This window comes from Panthera pardus, unplaced genomic scaffold (genome assembly GCF_024362965.1).
Source record: "Panthera pardus isolate Hobbes unplaced genomic scaffold, ASM2436296v1 HiC_scaffold_8, whole genome shotgun sequence".
In the NCBI taxonomy this organism is placed as follows: domain Eukaryota; kingdom Metazoa; phylum Chordata; class Mammalia; order Carnivora; family Felidae; genus Panthera; species Panthera pardus.
In genome coordinates, this window is record NW_026527013.1 from 48,788,877 (window position 1) to 48,816,631 (window position 27,755).

The 27,755-nt window shown below is 38.0% G+C and overlaps 1 pseudogene; it reads left to right on the forward strand.

The window, feature by feature from the left end:
• The first annotated feature begins 16,250 nt into the window (after window positions 1-16,250).
• The window catches only part of LOC128775459 (tubulin alpha-1 chain-like), an 84,879-nt pseudogene continuing 73,374 nt past the window's right edge, over window positions 16,251-27,755 (forward strand).

Here is a 27,755-nt window from a genome sequence, read left to right on the forward strand (position 1 = left end):
TTTTAACAAATACTTCTTGATCCCCAATGTGGAAAGAGGAAAGAATCTATTTCAGTTGGAATTATTCATGATGCTTACCCAATTCATAATTCCAAAAACCTATTGAGAAGCCTAAACTTTTGGATATAATAGAACATTATCCTAAGGTGTTTCATAGATTAAGTTATAAAGATATATATTTGTTCAGATCATCCCTAGCACTCTTAAAATCATACTTACTGAGAATATATTCCAGACCTTGTTGTAGGGTCTGTAACATAATTTAGTCCTTCCAAAAATCATATGTGTATAAAATAGCAAGCTCTTTCGGCCCACCATATCTTGTTGTTAGGTATTTACGGTAGTGGACCCCTGAGGTAAGTCAGTCCTAGAGGGCGGTTTAAGTGTAAAATTTCAATTTACCGAAACTATATATTATTATAATGGTCTCTTCTCTCCACTTTCCAGATTCTCACTGATATATTCTGAGAATTCTGTCAGTGCCCACTATGTGCCAGGGAGACAAAGAGTCCACTTGAGACAGAGGTAAGTAATCTTTATTACTTACAAATGTTTATTTACAAATGTCCCTGACTTAAAACAGTTAAACTTGGGATTTTTCAACTTTATGGTGGTGTGAAAGTAAATGTATTTAGTAGAACCAGAATTTGAATTTTTGACCTTTTCCTAGCCTAGTGATATACAACAGGATCCTCTCTCCTAATGCTGGACAGTGGCAATGAGCCACAGTTCCATCAGCCCTGCAGTCACTAGGGTAAACAACTGATGTACTTAGAACTATTATATATCCCCAGAACATTATTTTCACTTTCAGTACAAGCAGTCAATAAATTACATGAGATATTCAACACTTTATTATAATATAGGTTTGTTAGATGATTTTTCCCAACTGTAGGCTAAAAAGAACATGTTTAAGGTAGCATAGGCTAAGCTATGGTGTTTCATAAGTTAAGTGTATTAAATGCATTTCCACCTTAGGGCATTTTCATCTTACGATGGGTTTGTTGAGATGTAACCCCATTGTAAGTCAAGGAAGATCTGTATTTTCTTATTTGCATAAGCAAGGTCTGAAATGTATGAACAATATTAGTAATTTTTTAAATAGAGGGTTTTTTTTTTTTACTTTTTTGTATTTTTGTGATTATAATTTTTTCCTTTAGTATTTTTACAAAATAAAGTTTTTTTAAAAAATACATAAAAATAAAGCTATATTTTAAAAAAGTAATGGTTCCAAAGTATATAGATGAACACTTCAAAGATAAAAAAAAAAAAATCAATTTAAGGGCTCCATGCTAAAAATTAACTTAAGAGCCCATGCTGATAGCACAGAGCCTGCTTGTGATCCTCTCTCTCCCTCCCTCTCTCCCCTTCCCCACTCATTCTCTTTCTCAGAATAAATAAATAATCTTAAAAAATCAACTTAAAATGATTTCGAATCATTTAAAACTTTTAAAATTTAAAACTTTTTTGAATTAATGAAATGTATAGAATATGCATTTCACATATAAGAAAAAAAATTCTCAAGACCTGAATGGATTACAAACCAGACTACATATAGATAGCATGTGTAAAATAAGAACAAATAAATGCAAAATATACAGTATAACTCATCCCAAGTAACACTACAGCTTTAGAATTTCTGTGTTGAGACACTATATGTTATAATGAGAAAGTATGTACCTAGTGGATCAAAATGAGGTTTTAATAAGTTATCAAAACTAAGCCAGTACACTATTAATGAGCAAGGCTTTTGCTTAAGAAAGAAATCCTAAATAATTCCAGACGACATTTTCCTCACTCAGAGCAACACATTATATAGATGTCAAATTATATAGATGTCAAAATAGATGTTATTATCAAGTAGAAAGATGTCTACATATTTGTTCTTAATAATTTCTACTATTTATTGAGCATTTACTATTAGGCACAATGCCTCACTCTTCATAAGAACTTTTTTCAGGTAATCTGTTCATCAACTGTTGCCATTTTCACTGGAGGAAAACAAGTTTTAAAAGTTGCAAGAAATTGATTCAAGTTTATACAAACTTGAAAATTGAAGAAGAGTGGTCTGAAGCCAGTGTTTGTCCTCTCTCTAATCTATTCCTGTTTCAAAAAATTATAATACCATCCTAAGGATATGTGTTGGTTACATTTTATGTGTCAACTTGCCTAGGCTATAGTGCTCAGTTGTTTGGTCAAACAAGAGTCTAGATGTTGTCAAGATATTTTGTAGATTTGATTGACATCTACAGTCATTTGTCTTTAAATAAACAGATTACCTTTTAGAATGTGAGTGGGCCTCATTCAATCAGTCAAAGGCCATAAGAACAAAAACTGAGGTTTCCAGAGAAAAAATTGTGTTTTAAGATTGTAACAGAAATCCTCACTGAATATCTTGCCAGCCAGCCCTACAGCCTTCAAACTCAAGACTATAATAGCAACTTCTCTCTGAGTATCTAGAATGTTGGCTTGCCCTATGTATTTTAGACTTGCCAGCTCCCACAATTGAATGAGCCAATTCCTTAAACTTTATAGTGTACACACACACACAAACACACACACACACCCTATTTGTTCTGTTTCTCTGGGAACCCCTAACTGTCATAGAGTCTATACAGTATCTTTTTATTAGGATAGCTTACTTTAACTTCCTCAAGGTATTATTTTACTAATTATTATTTATTTATTGATTTATTACAAAATTAATGATAACGTTACTTTTACTTTATGTTATAATGTTATAACATATGTTATAATTAAATGTTATAATTACTTTTGTAATAAGTACATATAATCACTTGTAATTAACAAATAGAAGTATAAGAAACCTTACTCTCCCTCATCCAAAATATAAATATTCTGTTTATTTTGGGTGTATAGTTGAAGCTAGCTTCTGAACAGTTTTTCACTTCTATTTTGTTGCTAACTGACTTGTGTTACATATTATTTACATTGGAAATTGTTAAGACTGGGGCCAATAGAAATGTTTCTTACCCGCCCCCAAAACCTGTAGAATACTATACTACACTTGGAGCTATTTGATTTCAGAATAAGCTAATCTACTTATAATCTACTTCAACATTTTCCAAACTTCACTATTTGAATACTACTTTATATTTTTTTCTATAACTGTTGCCACTATACTCTCATTTACTTAATATTTTTAAGTCATTTCACATTTTATGCACATAAACTTATTTAAACAGTAAACTTTATATCCTATCATAAATGAAAATTTAAAATGATTTCCATAAATAAAAGGTAATGATGAAAATGAATATGAAGGTAACAAAACAACAAACAGGTACACCTTGTTTTGTTGTGCTTTGTAGAATATAGTGTTTTTTACAAATGGAAGCTTTGTGGCAACCCTGTATCAAGCAAGTATATTGGTGCCATTTTTCTAACAGCATTTACTCACTTCATATCTCTGTGTCACATTTTGGTAATTCTTGCAATATTTCAAACTGTTTTCATTATTATTATGGTCTGCTCTGTGTTCATTGCTATGACTTGCTGAAAGCTCAGATGATTATCAGCATTTTTAGCAGTATTTTTAAATTAAGGTATGTACATTGCTTTTTAGACCTAATGCTTTGGCACACTTAACGGATGACCATATAGAGTAAACATAAGTTTTATATGCACTAAGAAATCAAAATATTTATTTGTCTCACTTTATTGCAATATTTGCTTTCTTGCAGTAGTCTAGAACCGAACCATAGTAACTCTGAAGTATGCCTGTAATTATGTCCTAGTGAATTATAATTATCCCTTAAATACTCTGAGTCTGAGGCCTGCATTCTTCCAGTTAAAAATATTATGAATTGTTGGAGTCATACTAGCCCTAAATGGAATTTTTCTCTCCTTGGGACCCAGGAAGAGTGAAGAATAACTTTGTTATATAGTTAAAGTTCTTAATGCTACCAACTAAAATTATCTCATATTGTCTTCCCCATTGCTGACTTTCACTTGAACCTACTTGATAAGTGGCTACCTATTCTAAGAACTTGATATTCCCAGAGTCAAAGGTTTCATGAGACATCACATTCCCTTTTACTAAATTAGTTTAGTTGTGAGAACACTTCTGCTAGCGAACTAACGTCTTTTCCTTTATCTATCAGTCTTAGATCAGCCATCTATATCCAGAGCAAAGAGACTAATCTCTTATTCATAAAAGATTTTTTTTTTCATTATCACCTCCATTTTCTACCTTATAATTTCTCACATGCCGTGATTTCCCTCTTACTGAACTCATATGCACATGTACCACAGCATTCAAAATGGTTAAGAGGGCAGCTTCCTTGGCAAAGAGAAATTCTTTCAGGAGGTAAAAGTTAAAGAAGTTTCGTTGTTGTTGTTGTTGTTGTTGTTGTTGTTGTTGTTACTTTCCCCTAGAAGAGATACCATGTTTACTGTTTCATAGCATTATTTTTAAGGTTTTAATTTTAAGAAGATGCAAAATAATAAACACAAAAAGGTAAAAAATACATACTTATGCTACAAGTAAAGGTAAGATAGGCCAGCAGGTGATATGATGGTATTTGTTATTCTGGAGTAGACATATCTTTGCTGTGGTGAGTAAATTAGGCAAGATTTAGTGTTTAATCCTTGCCACATTGCCTAGTATAGAAAACATGCTCAGTAAATTATGCTCTAAAGCACTCATCAAATGAGTTTTCTTTTAATTTTTTTTAAAGTTTATTTATTTTTGAGACAGAGAGAGACAGAGCATGAACGGGGAGGGGCAGAGAGAAAGGGAGACACAGAATCTGAAGCAGGCTCCAGGCTCTGAGTGGTCAGCACAGAGCCCGATGCGGGGCTCGAACTCACGGACCGTGAGATGATGACCCGAACCAAAGTTGGACACTTAACCGACCAAGCCACCCAGGCGCCCCTAAATGAGTTTTGTTTTATTTAATGAAGAATTTTACAATTTCCTTGTGTGAAATACTCTTAAATTTATCCTGTCAAACCCAAAGTCTAAGGTAAGTCATATATAGTTTTTTACTGTAGAAAACATGGCAACAGTGGACAGGTTTTCTCATGGATATAAGAAAAAAAAATTCACTGTGGAATCATTAGTCAAGAATTCTTGTAGTCTTATTAAGAGAGGAAGGAAAGAATGAAGGAACGGCCTTAATATTAGTGGACACTAGGGAGTTGATACAGACGAACTTGAATATCTATTTGAAGATAATTTCTGAAACAAATCTCTAAGGTACAATTTGTTTATGTTTTCAAATGCTCTTGTCAAAATATGTAACTAATATAATTAGAATTATGGTGATGATTTTTAGATACAACACCAAAGGTGCAGTACAAAAAAGAAATAATTGATGAGCTAGATTTCATTAAAAAACAAAAACAAGGACACCTTGGTGGCTCAGTGGGTTAAGCTTCTGACTTTGGCTCAGGTCATGATGTGGTTTGTGGGTTCAGCCCCATGTTGGGCTCTGTGCTGACAGCTCAGCGCCTGGAGTCTGCTTTGGATTCTGTGTTTCCCTCTCTCTCTGCCCCTCCCCGACTCACGCTCTGTCTCTCCTCTCTCTCTCTCTCTCAAAAATAAACTTAAAAGAAACAAAAACAATAACACCAAACTTCTGCTCTGCAAAAGACAATGTCAAGGAAGGAGAAGCCACTTATTAACAGGAGAGAATGTTTGCAAAAGACACAAAAAGGTGCTCCTATCATATGTCATCAGGGAAATGCAAATTAAAACAATAGTGAGATACTACTATACATCTGTTACAATGGCCAAAATCCAGAACACTGAAAACACAAAATGCTGATTAAGATGTGGAGCAATAAGAATTTTCATTCAGTGCTGGTGGGAATGCAAAATATCCTTCAGTAGGTGAATATGCAAGCTGTGGTACATCTAGACAATGGAATATAATTCAGTGCTAAAAAGAAATAAACTATCAAGCCATGAAAAGACATGGAAGAACCTAAAATGCATATTACTAAATTACTCAGTGAAAGAAGCCAATCTGAAAGGCTACAAATTTTATGATATTCTGGAAAGTTTAAAACAGTCAAAAGAGACACTGAAATGATCAGTGGGTGCCAAGGGTGAGGGTGGGGAGAGGGATGAACAATTGGAGCACAGAGAATTTTTAGGGCAGTGGATATACTCTTTATGACCCTATAATGATGATGCATGTCAATGTATATTTCTCCAAACCCAAAGAAATTACAACACCCAAGTGAACTGTAATGTGGACGTGGAGGTGACAATGATATGTCAATATAGGTTCATCAGTTCCAACAATTGTACTACCCTATGAGAGGTTATTAATGGAGGATGCTGTGCCTTTGTGGAGGCAGATGTCAAAAGGATAATAAATTTTTCTCTCAATTTTTCTGTGAACCTAAGAATGCTCTAAATTTTTTTTCTTTAAAAAAGTATAAGGGACCCTTACAATTTGAGTTACAACCTAATAGTTTTGTCTTGGTTTCAAGCTAATTATTTGCGTCAAATAAAAACTTGGTTTGTTGATCTATTTGTACCTAGTGAATACAGCAGTACTGACTTGAAGCAAAGTGTTTTGTCCTGGAATAGAGGATGTTAATCACTTACTCTGTGATCCCTTTGGGTCCTACAAGTGTGAAATCAACAAAAGGAGTCTTGAAAAGTGCAGTTGGTAGATGTAGCTTAAACAAGGCCTCTTACAACTCTTTTTGAGTTGAAGATGTCCAGGGCCCCAGGGAGCTCTCTGTACCACTCTATACAGGCACAAATAGTGACTAGCTGTTCTTTAAGACAGTCTCTAACACAGACAACTTTACTTCCCATTGGACAGGGGGCTCTTTCAATTGGACATGAGACCTCTTGTCTTAGTTTTTGTTAGTCACATTTCTAATGTCATGAAACCCCTCTTGTTTAATACCTATGCTCATGCACTATCACCCTGTCTTTGAAGTGAAATACAAACCCTGACCATAATAATTTACATAGTGTTTGTGATGTAGACATACAGGGAAAAAGTAGTGTTCTTAATAGCAAGGCTGGTTTCTTTCAAGGATACAAATTTTCCTTGATCAATGCCAAAGATTTTTCTAAAGGGTTTCTTATTTCTGTGACACCTTTAAAGAATCTTAGTAGGGCTTCACACGGGGGAGGTCAGCAGCAAATTTTGAAGGTTTTGATGTCTAGGTGCAAATAGTATAACACAAGTGTTTTAAGGTGGGAAACTAATTAGGACAGGACAAAGTTCCTAATATAGTAGTTTATCATGGGTGATCACAGCAAAGTGAGAGCCTTGAAGTGAATTTGACAAATGAGCTGTTTGCCCACATGAACAGTCTAATGTCCCAATAGGAAGTCTATTTGCCCAGGTGAGCAAAGTGTTTGTTCAAGTATATTGGTTTATAGGAATTTACAGAAGCAAACAAGGAAGGTATCTCTTGATTTACAGTCTTATCTTTCTGGGCAACATTGCCCTGGAACAAATAGTTATGCTGATGGAGGTCTCCTCATTTCTCAGGTTTGTTTGGTTAAACTGTGTAGATGCAGGTGGCCCCAGTTCTGTTACCTCTGCAATTTTTTCTCTGTCACTGCTCCCCATTCCAACAAAACATTTCTGCTGTTGGGCAGTGACTTTTTTTTTTAGTAACAAGTTTCTTATCTTCTCTTACAGTTTGCTTATGTGTCAAGCATTAGGTACACGTAGATTGTGTCTTCTTAGAGGATAGGGATAACGATTATTATTATTTTTTTGATCTCCACCTTTTAGATCAAAGTTCAACCTAATTCACAGAAGATTCTTCAAAAATTTCCTATTGTATTTAAACTTGGTTACTTTTTTACTTCCTTATCAGTCCTTATCTTATGGTTGTCTCATATTCTTAAGCTAGGCTTTCGTTCATACAACAAATGCTTCTTGAGCATCTGTTTTATGCCAAATATTAGGTGAAGTCAGATTTTTTTCAACCTTGAATTCCATTTGAAATGTGCTAAAAGCTTTACAAATAAAATAGTAAGAAACTTTAAGTAAAAGCAAAAACAAAAACAACTGATAGCCAGATCAGCACTCCGGGTTTCTGATTTATTTCATCCTGGGGCATGGCCCAGACACCAGGATTTTAAAAGTCTCTCCAGGTTATTTTAATTCGTAGCCAAGAGTAAGTACCATGTGATGAAAAACACACATGTGGGTTCAGGGAACTTGATGGAGAAGAAACACATCACACAGATATTCACAGTTATAACTTTGAATAAAATTGTGGTAAGTGAGACGAAAGAAAACTTCAGAGTGCTATGAGAGCTTATAACATGGCTACCTGACTTGTTAGGGAAGTCAGAAGAGGATGCCCTGGAATAGAGACGTGTAGGGTAGACTTGAGGATGAGCTGGAATTAACTGGAAGACAAAGAAAAGGAAGGAACAACATGCTTTGAGACTGAAAAGGTCTTATGAGTTAAAGGATCACTATGAGTGAATACGGAGCTGGTTGTAGTATAATGATCATGATAAGATAAATCTTTCAGGGGATTGCAGTGCAGTGAATGATTTTTGACTTTATTCTAAGAGTAATGGGCAGCTGAAGGTGGATAGTTGATTCAGAATATACTTTATAAAACTCCCATAATCAATGAACGATATAAGTGGTAGGTTTCAGTGAGGGGAGATGGAACAGGAGGGGCTATGGAGCTAGAATTTGAAGATTGGAGGCTATTACGGACCGTGTGGAAACTGCCAGATTTGGGTAGGAGTGGTAGAAGTGGTTATTGAGACAAATGGAAAGATTTGAGCTATTCTTTGGTGATGTAATCATTAGGACTTTTCAATGTCTTGGATATGGCTTTGTTAATAATTGTGTTGATAATGTGAACACCACTAATTCTAGCACTCCTTTCTATAATTACATCATTTTAATTTAGTCAAAAAAAATTTGAGTCCAACATACTAAGGCATGTTGAGCTAGGTATTTAGAAGTTCTTGAGGGGTGCCTGGGTGTCTCAGTCCGTTAAGCCTCCATCTCTTGATTTCAGCTCAGGTCATGATCTTGCCCTTTGTGAGTTCAAGCCCTGTACTGGGCTCTGTACTGACAGTATGGAGCCTGCTTAGGATTCTTTATCTCTCTTTCTCTGTCTCTGTCGCAAAATAAATAAATGAACTTAAAAAAATTAAAAAGTTCTTGAGCATTCCATATATTCCAAGCACTGGGTGAGTAAGTCAGTACAATTTTTTAGATGTATTAGGGGAAAAAAAGGAGCTTGAGAAATTAAAACTCCTTATAAATATCTGATAAAATTCTAAACTGTTCTTTTTAAAGCAAGCCAGTATCAAGAAAGTTGTCTTTTTTGGTACATTCATATATTCAAAGTGAGCTCACCAGTGTGAGCTAGATTGCTTAGGTGCGTAAGTGGCGTAGCACAAGAGATTTTAAAATAATAAAGATCATTTTGCTACAAATTAATCTCCTTAGTTGAATAATAAGAATGAAAAGGTCATTCTTCCATTTGGAATAAATACAAAATTTGATCTTTACCTTGCTACATTAATGTTCATAGGTCTGTAGTAAACAAGGTAATAATTACAAAAAAAATTAAAACTTAGCATAGAAACAATAGAAACAATTTAGACTCACTCTGGACTCCCATGAAAAATTCATTATTTGTATGTTTAAGTATGTGTACTTAATACTGGAACATCATATACATTTCCTGAAGCAGATTTTAAGACAGTATTTAGAAATGTTGTGAAGGTTGTCAAAGCTACACTGTTGCCTAGTACCTACTGCTTTTATGCCTTTTTATGAATTCCTACTCAAACATTTCATTAACTGTATGGTGGCCCAAGATTTCTATAGCATGTGAAGATGCTTTGTTTTCTAAAACAAACTCTAGTTTGATTTGCAATTGCTATCAAAATCTGACTCCGAGTCAGATTTGCAATTGGTAACTCAGAATCTAGATGCAGGCAGTAACTATAATGATAGATATGTGCCATTATATATTTGTGAAAAGTCACAAAAATATATAATAACAGTGAGCTCTAATGAAAACTATGGACTTTGGGTGATAATGATGTGTCACTGTTGGCCCATCAGTCATAACATATGTACCATTCTGGTGGGGGATAGTAGGGGAGGCCGTGGGGGTGATAGGTTGAGTATACAGAAAATCTCTATACTCTCTGCTCAGTTTTGTCATGAACCTAAAACTTCTCTAAAAAGTAAAATCTATTAAAAATGCAGGAAATATTCAAATTCAAGTGCTCTATTGAAAAGAACAAACTGTATACAATGTATGTTACCTAACTTGATAATAAATTATATTAACAAAAAAAAAAAAAAAGAAAAGAAAAATTTGCTTAATGAAGCAGAAGTCAAGACTAGAAAACACGTAACAGAATGTGGGTATCCCAGTCAAGAAGTTACAGGCTAACCTTGGTGTTATTTTATGGTATTGAAGCCTCATATAAATCTGTGTGAGAATGGTGCTCCTAGCCTATCCCTAGTTGTTTATTTTTTGTCTTTGCACTGGATTTGTATTTAAAACTCTGCAAATTAATAAAAAAGATGAATCTTGCCATTTGCAACATGGATGGGCTAGAGAGTATAACAGTAAGCGAAATAAGCTAGTCACAAAAAGACAAATACCATATGATTTAAATGTAGAACTTAAGAAACAAAACAAATGAGGAAAAAAGAGTGAAACAAATAAACAGACTCTTAACTATAGAGAACAAACTGATGGTTACCAGAAGGGAGGTGAGTGGTGGGAATGTGTGAAATAGGTGAAGGAGATTAAGAGCACACTTATGATCAGAACTGAGTAATGTATAGAATTGTTGAATCACCTTTCATACTGTTACAGAACCAGGCTGGAACGCTGGCAGAAAAACCAAGCGGCACTCGGAGATCTTGGTGGATTGGAGATTTATTTAACATCTGTGGGCTCAGAGGAGACCATTTCTCCAAATATCTGGGCCCCGAATGAAGCAGGGGGAGGGTAATTTATAGTTGTCAGCTTCCATATCTGTGGCAGGTTTTCGTGTGTGCGGCAAACAGGGCAAGAAGAACCTGGAGGAGGGGTCTCTAAGCTAGAGACCAGAGCTTGTTTTAGTCCTGTTGGCCATCTTTGGCACAGTACTTTATTCATTTTTCCAACATTCCCCCCTTTGATGCCTTTTAAAAAAACTTTTAGTAGGCATCACCTTTCAATTTTACAGGTTGGTACTCTCGGAGGGCTAATATATGTGCTGTAGTTTGGTGAGAAACAGTGTTTTCAATACAACGTACCAGGGTATTTAGTATACAGGGGCCAATGGTCACAAGTAAAATTATGGAAAGGAGGGGCCCTGCCAGGTCAGGGAGCCAGGATGCCCAGTCTGTGAGATCCCATCCTCTCCATTGACTGATATTTTCCTGTTGTCTACGTTGAATTCTTTCCTTGAGTTCCTTAACCTTAGTCCTGACTATTCCTGATTGGTTTACAAAATAGTAACATTCCTCCCCCAGAAAGATACAAGTCCCTCCTTTTTCTGAAGTGAGGAGCTTGAGAGCTTGCCTATTTTGGAGGAACACTGCTGCCAGGGAGTTTATTTGGCTTTGTCAGGTTAACAGGGAGTCTGCCATCCATTCCATGTCCTAGTTTGTTGGTGCAGTCTCTATTAGCCCAACAGCAAGAAGTGAGATCAGGGCTATGACACCAGTGAGGGGTAAGGGCTGGCAGAGTTGCATCTGAACCTCTGACGGAAGTTGATTCTTCATGTTGATTCCTCAAGCTTCTGCCATGCACAGGCCAGCCAACTTCCAGGTTCTGGCTGGAGCAGGTCTGGAGATCTCAGGGGCTACTGTCTTTTTGAGGGTCAGTTTAAGTGGGTTGACTGGATCTGGGTCACTTCGCCAGGTTGAGGGTTCCTCTGAGTTGGCCTTCTTAACTCTGGAGTGATGGACCCATAGGGTGATACCTGAAACTGAGTCCTCTATTTGGTTGTATATCTGTAAAGTCCACCTCCAAGTCTTCGAAAGGGGTGGGTTTCTGGTAACTGTCAGATTAGGTTTAGGGAAGACATGGTTTGCATATATGGAGATCCATCCTATTTTCCAGTTGTTTAAATAACCATATGCCCATGGGGTCTTAATATTATCCCCACAGAATAACAAGCACAGAAGATTGTCTATACATGAAATACTGTGACAATTTTTCTGAAATTTACCTCAAGTTGTCTAGTTGAGGTAAACAAGAAACATTTAAAGACAATCATAACTAGAATTTAACATCCATCATGGTGGATTGTTGAAACATAGTTTTTTTTTTCCCTCTAAAAACCCTCCTTTCTTGAGATAGCCAAATTGAGACCAGTGCATTTGTAGAACAAGTCCAGTGTTAATAAACCTTGCCTAATTTACATAAGCTCAGCAAGAATCGTGATTGATCATGAGGATCTTTTAAAGTTTGCTTTGCTGGAACCTTTTATAAGGAATCTCCGGGTTGAACTTATAGTAGCCTTTCCAGGCCAGAAGCCAAGCCAAATACTTGCCATCAGACAGGCCTGCAATACCTGTAGAATTGGGCAAATTCCTCTTCATGAGGTCCCCAAGATATCCTGAGGTTCCTGCACCTGCCAGGAAGTGACCTTGTTTACTCACCTGGTGAGGCTGCTGGGAACTCTGTAAGCAAGACATCAGGCCAACATTTACAAGGGGCTTTATGGCTCCACATTTTATAAAGCCAACCCTAGTTCCTTAAAGCTGTCTGGTCATATCTGAGTCTATGAATATCACTCTCACATATGACATTCCAGTCAAAGCATTGGTAACATAACCAGTATTTCCAACAGGTGACCTGTTACAAGATGAACAGATTCTTATTGAACTTATGCAAACAATTATAATTGCCATGAAAGAAAGAATACTCACTGAGAGTTTTGGAATTTCAAGGGAGTTGTGTAGAGAAAAAAGATAAGTACTTCAGTTTACAAATGAATACTTTGTGACATTTCTGTATATCATAGATGTCTTAAGAGAAAGTTTCCTTAATTTGGAAGAGCAAACATTAGAGAGCCAGCAATAGTTTCAATAAGAATCACAAAACTGTAATCTTCCTCGGTTCATTTAATCCCATGTTCCTAATTCTTGTTCAATTTGAATGCAGCTTTTTAGTACCAGAAATTCTTACCCATTTTAGTATTAATTTTAAAGATGTCGAATACCTGTATTTGTCCTCAAAGTCCTTTTTATAAATCTTCTTGAAGAAGAAACATGTTTTGTGAGAGAATAAGAACAATTATAAATGACAAAATCTCACAAATAGACATTGTTAAAGATCTGATGAGAGTTCATTATGATGCAATTGACAAAGAAATTCAGTTATTTCTGTGACACATAACACTTCAAGTAATCAGAATACTAAGTGATGACCTTATCCCAAAACATTAAAACTTCAGGAATTGCATATATATTTGGGCAGTTACAGCATTTACCTTTGCAGTACAACCTAAGGTTTACCACTGTACAACAATGCTTTTCTAAGTAACTTAGCATCCCAAATAAAAGGGCCTAATTGGTCAAAAAGACTTCATTTACCATTTAAATCCTGGGAAGTTTGTTAAAACCTGAGGAAGTTATAAGTACATCCTAAATAGGATTACAGATCATTACAAATCTTAAAACTTTATTTATTCAACCAAGGTGGCAATGAAAAATCCTAAAGGTGAATGTATAGCATTATATAGTTGTTACCAAAACCTAGCTCCTTTAACATTGAGAAGTTTTAACTAAGTAATCAAAGGCCTGATAAAGATGAAACCTAAGACTTTGGTTTTCCCAGAAGACAAAGCTTTGTTTGCATTGTTTTATCAAGAGCAGATCAACAGTCCAAGAAAACTTTGTCATTTGAGGGAGAAAAGCAGAATTTCAACCTTATACCAGTGTACTTTAAAATTCCATTCATCTCAACCTTAGTCCGTCCTGAGCACACATAAAATTCCTTTCCAAAGATTTCCCTTCATGAACCTTTTACAACTTTACTTTGCCTTCAAACTTTGTCCCCAAACCATTTCTCTCTAAATAACCAGTCTCATTTAGTATAAAATTACTTTCTTCTACCCTCAACAAAAATGTATTTCCATTCCTTCTATCTTTCTTACATACCTCCTATTTTCCTACATACAGGGTTGCTTTCCTTATTTCCATCAGTCTTAAGTACACTTAACAGAATTTTAACTCTTAGGAAACCTTAGCCTCCAATTGAGGACCTAGTAACCAACTGAGAGGTGTTTACACCAGAATTTTTTAGATGGTAAATTCATGAACCAATTAAGTACAAATCATGTTTTCCAATAGGTCCATATTGCCTTAATTTCTCTGCAATAAGAAGTTAAAAACACAAACTTATGTTCAGTAATCAAAGCTTTAGCAATTTATTCTATTTGGAAAAGACTTAGATGTCCAAGGGGGTGCACTTTACTCCTTGACCTTGAGGATGGGAGGAGGAGCCAATGGTGCCTGAGGCACTGAGGAAGGTAGAGGAAGCAGTTATATAGACCACACCCAAGTTGGTGCAGAAACAGTAGGGGGAAGGGAAGGCAGAAGAGGCAAGGTGCCAGTAGAAGGCAGAGAAGGAAAACCTAATTCAAAACCTTAACTCAGACAGAAGAACAGACACCATGTTTTTTTCCTGCAAAGTGGAAATATGGAGTCCACATTATGCCAGAGAAGACCGGGAATTTCCCCAAAACAAATGAGTTTCAGCAACTGCTTGGGAGCACACCTTAAAGTCCCCATCCTGAGGTAGACTAACCACAGTTGGCTCCAATTATAGCTGTTAACCTGGGAAATGAGGGAGAATCCCTCACATCTATTAGGCAGAGGAACAGGGAGAGATAGTCAGTGTCCCCTTCAGTCTGATTCTATCTCGGCCAGACCAATAAGGTCCCCTTCTCGAGGTTCCTCCTGATATCAGCTGGGTTTCTGGGACTTTCCCTGGTTGGGATATTTATTCTTTTAATGTCCTTTTTCCTTGCAGTAGGCTCATTGACCCCTTGCTAAGGAGGTTCTGGGCCTCCTCCCTTTTGGTGGCTAGACCTTCCCTGTCCTTTTGTCATGGCTCTCTTATACCTCTGGAGCAAATAGGGTGTAAGCCTTGCATCTCATAATAATCATCGGGGGTATCCCTTGCTGCTGGTCATATTCATGGGCTTCTCAGTCCCTGCTCTGATCCCCTGGAGGAGAGCCTCTTGGTACGGGCGGATGTGGACTGGCATCTGGAGAGTACCTGCGCCTGGCCGAGGGTGCAATCTGGCTGCTGGTTCTTGTGGGGGAGGGTTCTCCGGGTCCAAGAGGGGAGGAGAGATGGCGGTGGTGGTGGCAGTAGTGGTGGAGGAGAAACAGACGGGGGAGGAGTTTCAAGCTCAGGGGCAGGGGTGAGGGAGCTCCGTGAGTCATAAAGTGGTAGAAAGAAGGGATCTTCCTCCGGGTCTGCTGCAAACACTAGGGGAGCGGTGGGTTGCTTCTTTGGCTCCCTGGGTGAGTCTCTGGATAAAGTGGCTAAAACCTTTGCCTGGCTCTGCTTGCTATGGATGAATTGCACCCAAGTCGGTGGGTTTCGGGCAATTTCAAGCCAGGAGTCGATGTATGAAAATTGATCAGGGTGACCTGGGTCTCTGGAGACAACATGCCAGATGCAGCAGACCATTGGGACATCCACGGTTCCCTCAGAGAGCTCTCCTACACCAAAAGTGGGTCATTCTGACTCACATAGGGTCCTTAACGTGCTGGGGGTTATCTTAATTCCATAGTCTCCCCCAAAACCCTTCTTTGCTCTGTCTTGACCCCATAATGTTCCCATGAGGCAGAGTTGCAAAGACAGACAGAAGGATAGGGATGCCCCCTCTCATGAGGAGACCAGTCAGATGCCCATCTGGCCGTGTCCCAAAGGAATATTGGTGATGCTTAGCCATAGCAGTCTCAGCTTTGTGACTTACGATTGGAAACTATTCCAATGCCACCATAGACTGTGTGCCATTCACCTTGGAATCACAGACGGGCCCACTCAGACTCTGTAGGCTTTTGGGGACCTTAAGGGTGCCTGCCTGTGGAGCCACAGAACTGAACTTGGCAGGCAAGCTAGACCGAGTGGCACATTCACACTCACATACACACCAGAGGTTATTACATTCCCTCCCACAGAATTCCTATCTCTGAGACCTCTGAGGTCTCCAGGGAGTGATCAGGTCCGTCTTCCACTTTTGCTAGTAGGCCTGACTAGATTGTGCCCTAGCCTTACTGGTTCCGATGTCGGGTCCAGGTCCTCACCTGCCAAGTCTTCTCGATTCCAGCAGGAACAGTGGAGCAGGGCTGGCCCAACATAACCGAGAGGGAGACTGCCAAAATTCAGTCAGGGCACACCTTCTCCCTTGCGATTCTTTGTTCTGTCACTGCCTTGCAATTCTCCCAAGCTGGTGGCAACAATGGGCCAGCGTAGTTGGGTTTCCCAGTCAGGGAACCAAATATGTTACAGAACTAGGCTGGAATGCTGGTGGAAAAATCAAGTGCTCGGAGATCTTGGTGAGTCTGAGATTTATTTAACACTGGGGGGCTCAGAGGAGACCGTTTCTCCAAAGATCTGAGCCCTGAATGAAGGGTGGGAGGATAATTTATAGTTGTCAGCTTCCATATCTGTGGCGGGTTTTCGCGTTTGTGAAACAGGGCAAGAAGAACCCGGAGGAGGGGTCTCCAAGCTAGAGACCAGAGCTTGTTTTAGTCCCATCAGCCATCTTTGGCACAGTACTTTATTCGTTTCTCCAACAATACTGGAATTAAAATTCAAAAGCTTAAAAAAAAATAATGCTCAACTGAAAAGAAATCCATAGTTCTTTTAACCCCTTCAGTGATACATTATGTAGTAGAACTATTTTATGTTCATGGGGAGTTTGATATCGGGTGTGTGTGTGGCATATGCATGTGTACATGCATTCACATGTGTGCATATGTTTCTGTGTGTATGGTATGTGTATGCATGTATGTGTGTGTATGTGTAAGACAGATTTTGAAAAAATTAAGAGAGAATGGACTCAGAATTCAGAGAGTTTCATTTCAAATCATACCTGTGCTATTTTCTACTCTGCTTCCTCAAGCAAAATTAGTTCACTTCACTTAGACACTTCTCTTACATATAAGATTGTGATAATAACATGACCTACCGGGGTTGTGTTGAGGAATTAGTGATAAGTGCTTTTATTTGACTAAGCACAGTGGGTGGTGCAGAATCAGTGTCATTCACTGTGTGACCTTTGATAAGCCCCCTAACTACTTGGGGTCTCCATTTCTACATCTGAAAAGAAGGTCATTGTATGAAATTATGGTTTGATCCCTTTCAGATGTAAAATGTCATGATTCTTTTCATTGCTAACTGGACCTTCAGGGAAACAATCCCGTGACCTACTTTCTCATTAATATCATTTGGTGAACAACAGGACTAAATATTCTACTAGGCTGGAAAAATCAAAACATCATTATTTTACGGGTAGGTTTTCATTCTCCTTCTGAAAGTCTGGCAGATATTGGAATACTGGGAATATAGAGAAGGCAATTTCTGTTACATTTCCTGTGTGGTAGTAGGAGAGCTTATTTTACTCTCAGATAATTGTGCAGGTATAGCTTCCCAAATCCCAAAACCAGACATGGTCCAAGACTTGGGCTTCTGGATTAAATTCAGTATGCTCAGTTAAATTTGAATTTCAGATAAACAACACATCATTTTTTAGTATAAGTACTTTCCACATAGTGCATGGGATATAAGTTAAATTTATAATTTGCTTATCTGAAATGAAAATATAACTAGGAATTCTTATTTTTATTTGCTAAATCTGACAGCCTTATAACAAGAAAATTCACATGACTATTTTATTAAACTTCTGCCAGAAGTAAAAAATTTACAACTACCCTCAAATCTGTCCCCTTCTCAGTATCTCTACTATGCCTCCTGGTTGAGACTTTTTGGATTGAATGTTTGTACTCCACTCCCATTCATATGTTGAAGCAATACCTGCCCCCACAGTTGTGATGGTATTTAGAGATGGGGCCTTTTAGAGATAATTAGGGTTAGATTAGGTCACGAAGTTGGGCTCTTCAGATGAAATTAGTACTTTAGAAAAAGAGTCCAAAGAGCTAGCTCTCTCTCTTTCCTGTTTGTGAAGCTCCAAGGAAGGAGGTTACTGCAAAACAGAAGGAGGGTACTCACCAGGAACTTAATCAACTCACATACTCATCTTGGACTTCCAGCTTTCAGAACCATGAAAAATAAATGTCTGTTGTTGAAGCCACACAGTTATGGTATTTTGTTATAGCAGCCTGAGCAGACTAAAGCTCACAGTATCATCTCTGAGGCTAAAATAGCCAGTGGCTTCCTAATCTCTTTACTTTCATTTTGTCTTCTGTTTGCTTTGATGGAAGTTTCTAATAAAAAAATGCTAAGAGGATGAATTTTTTCACACCTCAGTAAAGCCATATGTTTTTGCGGCTTGGTATCCTCCAGTTCTTCATTGTCCTCTGGATTCATTAACATAGCCTAAAGGTAGTAAATGGTTATGGGAGACAATCACATTTTGCAGTTTTATAAGATAGTCTCTGAAATGACAAGGTTTTTTTCCAGGGTCTGCCACTTCCTACCTCTGGGGACTCTTTAATTTTTCTGAGCCTCAGTTTCCTTATTTGTAAAATAAAAACAACTGATACTGTCTGACATATATTCCTGTTACAGTGGTTGAATACATGAAATACATTGGTAGGTTGGAAATACTGAACACAGGGCTTGATAGAGAGTGAAGCGTTAGAAAATATTAGCTGTGATGTCATTTTCTTGATGCCCCTTCCTTTTCTCCCACCACATGACTGTACTCTCCAAGTTTATCTGTCATCTTATCTCCACTCCTGGAACAATTATACTTCTGCTATTCCTCTCATCCTTTTCACATGTTCTTCTTTCTGTCTGACATGCTCCTTCTTGTAGAATTCACTTTTCTAGGCTGGTAAAATATAATTTATTTGGGAGATCTTTCCTTGATCTTAATGAATATTAGTCTCTGTCTAGAAGTACACTACTCAAAATGTCTTATTGATCTCTAAAATCATACATGAGAGGAATAATTTGTTAAGTCTTTCCTCTAAAATGCTCATTCTGGCAAATCATCAGCAAGGTATAGCATCCTCATTTGAGTTCCTTAGGAACAGAGCTAGAGGCAGCCAGAGGCTGAGATTTGGGTGCATTATTACTATTGAGGAAGTGCTTTCCAGGAAGTGAGGAGTGAAGGAAGCAGGACAGGGAAGAAGTAAATCCAAAAAATTATGTGGACTCAAAGTGTGGGTTTAGTGTGATACTGTGGGAGTGAGGGGGTATACTGGGACATAATTTGTACCAGAGTTGTCCCTCCATCTGGTAAGAGGCTAGCTTGTTGTGTGCGACCATCACAGGCTGCCTCAATAGGTGAGGATCAGGACTTGTATACAATGGGACTTGTATAACCTCTCAAGGAGTGTCTCCCTTTCTTGGCCAAGGGTGATTTTCCAAAGAAGGTCACAGAATTACCTGCAGGTCATCTGGAGGATGAGTACATTGGTCTGAAAAGAGGATCTGGGCAAGGCACCAGACATCTACTAGAGTCTCTTAACTGGAGAGAACTTAAGACCCTCCAATTTAATACCTTTATTTTACTACCAAAGAAGTGAAAAACTAGAAAATGATTTGTCCAGGTCCATTGTATATTAAATCTGAGCTGGGACTAGAATTTGGGTCCTCTGTTTTCTAAATTAGAGTTCTTTCCACTACAAAAAAGAACATTTATTTCTACAGTATTTTCTATTAATGAACGGGACTTCATATCCACTTACTTATTGCCATACTTTTACCCAGACTCTAGGTCCTCAAGGCATGCTAGCTGACCTATTTGAAAGGTATAACCTTTGATCAAGGCAAGGAAACTAACCTGCCTGCCTTGAATGAGTCAAGTTCACAATGCTCATGGAGGATACTTTCAACTTGTTGTTATTCCAGGGTTAATACCAACCAGGTTAATGAGGTCAAAATTGCATTTGTTGGGCCAGAGAATGAAGTGGTGTTTAGATGAAAAGAAAATTGTTAAAACTGACAAAGAGAGCTAGTGATAATGAGATGCTTAATGGTGTGATGGAGGAGAGAGACAGCTGTAATGCTCTCCTAATGGAAGTTCAACTGATTTTTGCTGAACTTTCTCTTAATTCCTTTGCTCTTGCATAATGTATGATTTATCACAACTAAAACTGAGCAAGTGGATAAGTCAGGATTTTGAGATATGCCTTCAGACAGTCTTTAATCAGTTTCAAGGTTTTGTGATGTATAAGCTCCTTTTCCTCTTGAAAGTAAACTTAGGTAGTACTTATAAGCAAGTACTGAGGAAATGTATTTGTGGAAGATATAGTGGAAAATGACCAATCCTGATTGTGATTATTAGATTCGTTGAAAAAAATTACTTTTCTAAATTATTGCATTGGTGGGCAGAAATATCCAAAACCAAACAATATAATATTTATTGGGAATTAATTTGTCTTACAGTGTCTCCTTTCTTCATAAAATGGCACAAACTGTCACTTATTTCCATTAATTACCACCTCAGTCTTATAAATTTATTCTTCTGTGTGCTTTCTAGGAAGCCAGCATCTTAATGCATTTAAGTACTCCAGAATTAAAGGTAGGCTATGTTCATGGCTCTGCCACATTGCTGCTTAATAGCTCTTTGACCTTATAGCAGTTACTTACCTTCTCTGACCCTCAATTTCCATTTTTACAATGAACATATATATAATCTGCACCTTGGTATTGTAGTGAGGACTAAATGGGTTGTTCACATACAGTTCTTTGTACATAGTAAATTTGCATTATCATGCAAGAACATAATTGTTAGTATTGGTTTAAATGTGAAATATAAAATAATACTAGTATTAGGAAAAATGGGTAAATTCTACTATAATCTTGGAGGGGGAAAATTGTCTAACTGTGACCCAAAGTCAAAAATAAGAAAAAGGAGGGGCACCTGGGTCGCTTAGTTGGTTAGGCATCTGACTCTTCATCTCAGCCCAGGTCTTGGTCTCAGGTTGTGAGTTCAAGTTCTGTGTAGGATTCTGTGCTGAGCATGTAGCCCACTTAAACAAAACACCACCACCACCAACAACAACAAAACAAAAACAACAAGAAGAGATGTTGAACTTAAAAAAACAAACAAACTGGGGTGCCTGGGTGGCTCAGTCAGTTAAGCATATGACTGGGTCTGATGATCTGACTTGGTCAGATGAAAGCATCTGATAATTTCAGCTGTGGTCATGGTCTCACACTTCGAGAGTTCGAGCTCCTTGTAAGGCTCTTTGCTGACAATGCAGAGCCTGCTTGGGATTCTTTCTCTTTCCCTCTCTCTCTCCTTCTCTCTCTGCCCCTCTCTTCCTTATACTCTCTTTCTCTCTCTCTCTAAAAATAAATAAATAAGCTCAAAAACAAACAAAACAAGCCAGCCTTTGCTTTGCTTAGCAATAATCAGCATAACTAAAGTTAAAACAAACAAACACCAATATCCCTGATGAGTATGGATGCAAAAATTCTCAATAAGATACTAGCAAATCAAATTCAACAGCATATAAAAAGAACTATTCACCATGATCAAGTGGGATTCATTCCTGGGCTGCAGGGCTGGTTCAACATTCACAAATCAATCAATGTGATACATCACATTAATAAAAGAAAAGATAAGAACCTGATATGATCCTGTCAATCGGTGCAGAAAAAGCATTTGACAAAATTCAGCATCCTTAATAAAAACCCTCGAGAAAGTTGGGATAGGAGGAACATACTTAAACATCCTAAAAGCCATTTATGAAAAGCCCACAGCTAACATCATCCTCAGTGGGGAAAAACTGAGAGCTTTTTCCCTGAGATCAGGAACACGACAGGGATGTCCACTCTTACCGCTGTTGTTTAACATAGTGTTGGAAGTTCTAGCATCAACAATCAGACAGCAAAAGGAAATCAAAGGCATCAAAATTGGCAAAGATGAAGTCAAGCTTTCACTTTTTGCAGATGACATGATATTATACATGGAAAACCCGACAGACTCCACTAAAAGTCTGCTAGAACTGATACATGAATTCAGCAAAGTCGCAGGATACAAAATCAACGTACAGAAATCAGTTGCACTCTTATACACTAACAATGAAGCAACAGAAAGACAAAGAAACTGATCCCATTCACAATTGCACCAAGAAGCATAAAATACCTAGGGATAAATCTAACCAAAGATGTACAAGATCTGTATGCTGAAAACTATAGAAAGCTTATGAAGGTAATTGAAGGAGATACAAAGAAATGGAAAAACATTCTGTGCCCATGGATTGGAAGAATAAATATTGTTAAAATGTCAGTACTACCCAAACCAATCTACACATTCAATGCAATCCCAATCAAAATTGCACCAACATTCTTCTCGAAGCTAGAACAAGCAATCCTAAAATTTGTATGGAACCACAAAAGACCCTGAATAGTCAAAGTAATTTTGAAGAAGAAGACCAAAGCAGGAGGCATCACTGTCCCAGACTTTGGCCTCTACTACAAAGCTGTACTCATCAAGACAGCATGGTATTGGCACAAAAAGAGACACATAGACCAATGGAATAGAATAGAAACCCCAGAATTAGACCCACAAAAGTATGGCCAACTAATCCTTGACAAAGCAGCAAAGAATATCCAATGGGAAAAAGACAGTCTCTTTAACAAATGGTGCTGGGAGAGCTGGACCACAACATGCAGAAGAATGAAACTAGACCACTTTCTTATACCATTCACAAAAATAAACTCAAAATGGATAAAGGACCTGAATGTGAGACAGGAAACCATCAAAACCCTAGAGGAGAAAGCAGGAAAAAACCTCTCTGACCTCAGCCGCAGCAGTTTCTTACTTGACACATCCTCAAAGGCAAGGGAGTTAAAAGCAAAAATGAACTATTGGGACCTCATGGAGGTAAAAAGCTTCTGCACTGTAAAGGAAACAGTCAACAAAACTAAAAGGCAATCAATGGAAAGGGAAAAAGATATTTGCAAGTGACATATTGGAACAAGGGCTAGTATGCAAAATCTATAAAGAACTCACCAAACTCCACACCCAAAAAACAAATAATGCAGTGAAGAAATGGGCAGAAGACATGAATAGACACTTTTCCAAAGAAGACATCCACATGGCCAACAGACACATGAAAAGATGCTCAATGTCACTCGTCATCAGGGACATGCAAATCAAAACCACACTGAGATATTCCCTCACATCAGTCAGAGTGGCTAAAATGAACAAATTAGGAGACTATAGATGCTGGCGAGGATGTGGAGAAATAGGAACCCTCTTGCACTGTTGGTGGGAATGCAAATTGGTGCAACCACTCTGGAAAACAGTGTGGAGGTTCCTCAAAAAATTAAAAATAGATCTAACCTATGACCCAGCAATAGCACTGCTAGGAATTGACCGAAGAGATACAGGAGTGCTGATGCATAGGGGCACTTGTACCCTAATGTTTATAGCAGCACTTTCAACAATGGCCAGATTATGGAAACAGCCTAAATGTCCATCAACTGATGAATGGATAAAGAAATTGTGGTTTAGATACACAATGGAATACTACATGGCGATGAGAATGAAATATGGCCTTTTGTAGCAACGTGGATGGAACTGGAGAGTGTTGTGCTAAGTGAAATAAGTCATACAGAGAAAGACAGATACCATATGTTTTCACTCCTGTGTGGATTCTGAGAAACTTAACAGAAAACCATGGGGGAGGGGAAGGAGAAAAAAAAAAGTTAGAGGGAGGAAGCCAAACCATAAGAGACTCTTAAAAACTGAAAACAAACTGAGGGTTGTTGGGGAGTGGGAGGGAGGGGAGGGTGGGTGATGGGTACTGAGGAGGGTACGTGTTGGGATGAGCGCTGGGTGTTGTATGGAAACCAATTTGACAATCAATTTCATATTAAAAAACAAACAAACAAATGAAAAACTGTCAAACTAGAAAAAATTTGAGTTCTGCTGAGGGAATACCTCTAGGTAGGCACATGCTTCACTTCCCTCTACTTCAGGCTTCTTCCTAACATCCGCATGATTCCCTCTTTCTTGTTCTGTCCACCTAGAACAGTCCTGTACATTATATCCTTCTCTTTCTAGAAGATACTTGTATCCACCCCTGCTTTTTCTCTTTCTAAACCTCACCAGAATGCATCTCCCAGCTCCCCAAAAAAGAAAAACCTAAATGGGAGGTATGTATTTTATAAATAGCATACCCTTTGTCCTTGGCTCAGTAAATTTCCAAGATATGACCACTCTGTGTCAGAACCTATTATCAGGGGTTGTGTGTCTTTCTTCTCATCCTGAGCATATTTACAGAGAAGTAAGAAAATGGTTAGAGGAAACGGGAGACAGACCCTAAGAATCCTCCTCCTTCCAGAAGTGGAATTTCCTGAAATGAAAGAGTAGTGAGCTCCCTGGGTGGATTCTAGCAACTATCTCCTTAATCTCAGTTGCTCATGGGTTGTCTTTCTGACTCACAGGATAATAAAAATTGGGGGCTCAGCTTAAATACTGATCAGATAGCATTTGTATCTATCCCATTTTAACTTTTTGTAAGTTGACCTCCCCATGTAACAGTTGCATTTACATTCATATTCCAGCATGACTATCCTGTGAAGTAATCGTGCTGACTATTTCCAAGACATAGTACCTACCCTTCACCCAGTCATGTGGGATTTTGTTTGCCCAAACATCAAAGATGGACAATGGTTTTAAATCAGTTAGGTACATTCTCCATGTCACATGGCAAGAAAGTAGAAAGATTGGAATTTAAATAAAAATTTCTTGACTCCCTAAAGGAAGCTCTTTCTACAAAGTTGAATCCTAAATATAATGTTACTCTTTTGTGTCAAGGAATTTGTTGATTCTAGGTTTGTGTTTGAGTGGGAAAAAGATGGAAATACTCTCACCAGACTGAACCTACCTTCAGATTCCTTTTATCTTGCTGCCACCCTCTCCTTTTCTCTGACTTGATTCAAAGACAGAGCCATTGATATCTCTGGAGTTGCTTCTAAATGGATATAAAATTACACTGTAAGTGAGATCTTGAGTTCAATTATCTTAGTCTTTTCCATTTCAGTCTGTGCTTTGGATGGCTATCAAAAACTTCCCAACCTGGCTGTATGTAATTATGATTTATATTCAAGTATTGAACTTTCTATCAATTCAATTGATTTTGTGGAGCCAAATCTATAGATCATTCCCAATGAGAGAAAAGTGGTCTGACTGGTATCAGGGTCACTTCCTTTGCTGTTATCCTTAGTGTTATGAAATAATTTAAAGAGAAATGTAAATGAAGCTCAGAGGAAAACATGGAACGTTTCAGCAGAACATCTCTAATTAAAGCATTAATTGTAATGAAGCTTTGACTCAGTTCTACTATAGCTTAGATGTGGGAGTTTGCTAATAGGATATATTCAGTAGAGGAATTCACAGAACTCACAGGTGGTTAACATAGTATATGGTTCTTAACCTCCTTGGTGACTCATGGGCCCATGGACCACAAATTAAGAACCAGTTCTAGGAGAGCAGTCATGGAGAGATCATAAATGTCCTGTGAAGTTTGTTTATTACCTCCTTGAAATTATGTGAAAATTGCATACATGTGTATAGTCAGTATTTGGGGGGATAAGGTCCAAGGATTTTATCAGTTTCTTGACCTCGAAGCAAGTATCACAGATCAAATAGTTTCCTTAAACTCACAGTTTTATGAAAAATAGCATTTTAGATTTTGCAGTTTACAGTTTATTATTTAGAAAATAAATAAAGAGATATATTTATTTACCTCAGTGTTCAAAGAACCCTTTTCAGACACCATATGCATATTGTTTTGGAGTGGGATAAATTATGAGTAGTAGAGGAAAGCCATGCAATACATGGCTACTTAGAGGTTTTCTTGAGACTGAAATGTTTGTTACTATGCTTAGGCTTCCCAAAATAGAAAACCAGACTCAAAGTAGTTTTAAAAATGTAGAGAATTCGTTCATACAACTGAAAAGTACAGGGATAAGGTTTCACTGAGGTATAACGTTATCCAAAAGTTTATTTTGTGATTAGGGCTTTAGCTCAGCTACAATTAGTGGATCAGCTTTGTCCTCAAGCTGGCTTCTGTGTATGGACACAAATGGACATGGCAGGTCTATGTATCATGTTGTGTCAGCACAGTGAAGAGAAAGAGACCTCTTGATTGTAGCATTCCCTGGATAGTCCCAAGACTGTCTCTTTTGGGCTAGCTCATTAGTTCACATCCCAACCACAGAACTCACTCATTATGGACAGAGGTACCAAATATGCTCATTGTTTTAGCTTAGTCTGGAGGAGCTGAGAGTAGAGTCATCCTCCCTGGGGCCTCCTGGACATCAAAATGGAAAACTGGTGGTCTTAGAAGAGGAAGGGAAATGTATGAATGGTAGAGAAGCAGGAAGGTGATCATGACACTGAGACCATAGGCACATGGAAGAGACAAAGGCGTTGACAACAAGAACAAGGAAAAAAATCTGGTGACATAAGTGGTAACAAGGCTATTTAAAATGAAGATGCAGAGGCTGAGAGTATTGGAATAGTAGCCAAAATGCATGCATCTGGTCAGTGGAGGATCTGGGGCTCAAACCCAGAACTTCTAACTCCAAATCTATTGTACTCTCTACCATATACTGTTACTTTTACAGAGAACCTTTGAGTAATAATTTGCAAAGCCACTTTGGCTGTACCCCTGGCAATAAGGTGTGGAGTAATGTATTGTATAGACAAATGGCAGCTGCTAATTTTAGTTTCAGTTCCAAATCCAGAGAGTTCGGGGAGTGGCATGATTTTCACTTGCAGGGCACAGTAATGCTTTGCACTTCTCAGAGGCTTTTCAGCTGAGACTGTCAAGGGTCTCTGTAGAGATGAATCATCTCCTACTCGGTAATTGAGGAGCCAGAGGCAAAGGGTGGTGAATTAGCCAAGCCACCCCTCGAGCTACCCAGATGGCCTTGGTCTCCAATGAACGGTTTATGGTTGTTTTCTACTATAAATAAGTACACGCACTCAGGAGCCTTGAGAGTCCAAAGACCAAGGGTGACCCAGAGAAACTGTGATTAACTTTTCCCTGGCTGGAGAGAGAAAATGGAAAAATTAAGTAGGAAAGTATATCTTTGCTAACATGAAAGTGCCATGACTCAAGGCAGCAGATTGAATTCTGCTCCTGGCTCAGGAAGAACATGACCTTGGGCATATTACTATTCCCCTCACTTTAAGATGATGTGGCTGGGCTAGACCACCAGGGAGGGCCATTTTAGCTTTAATAACCTCTGTTCTTCATTTTGGATCTCTTTTCCTATCTCAGCAGCTGGGGTATGGAACAAAGTATCATTCAAAGCGAAGCAGACAGTGCTTAGATCAGTGCTGCTCATACCTAATGTGAAAATGGATCACTCAGAAATCTTGTAAAAATGCAGACTCTGATTGATCAGGGTGCAGAGGGAGCCCAAGAGTCTGCATTCCTAAGAAACTTCTGGTTGATACCACTGTGGCCCATTCCCAGCCCATATTTTGCACACTAGGAATAAAAAGGCTTTAGAGTTTAGTATGCTTACAGCATATCCATCCAGAGAAAAAAACAGAAGATGAGAAAGGGGATAGAAGAAGTGGTGACTATCAACACAAAATTAAAGCATGTATAAGTCAAATAAGA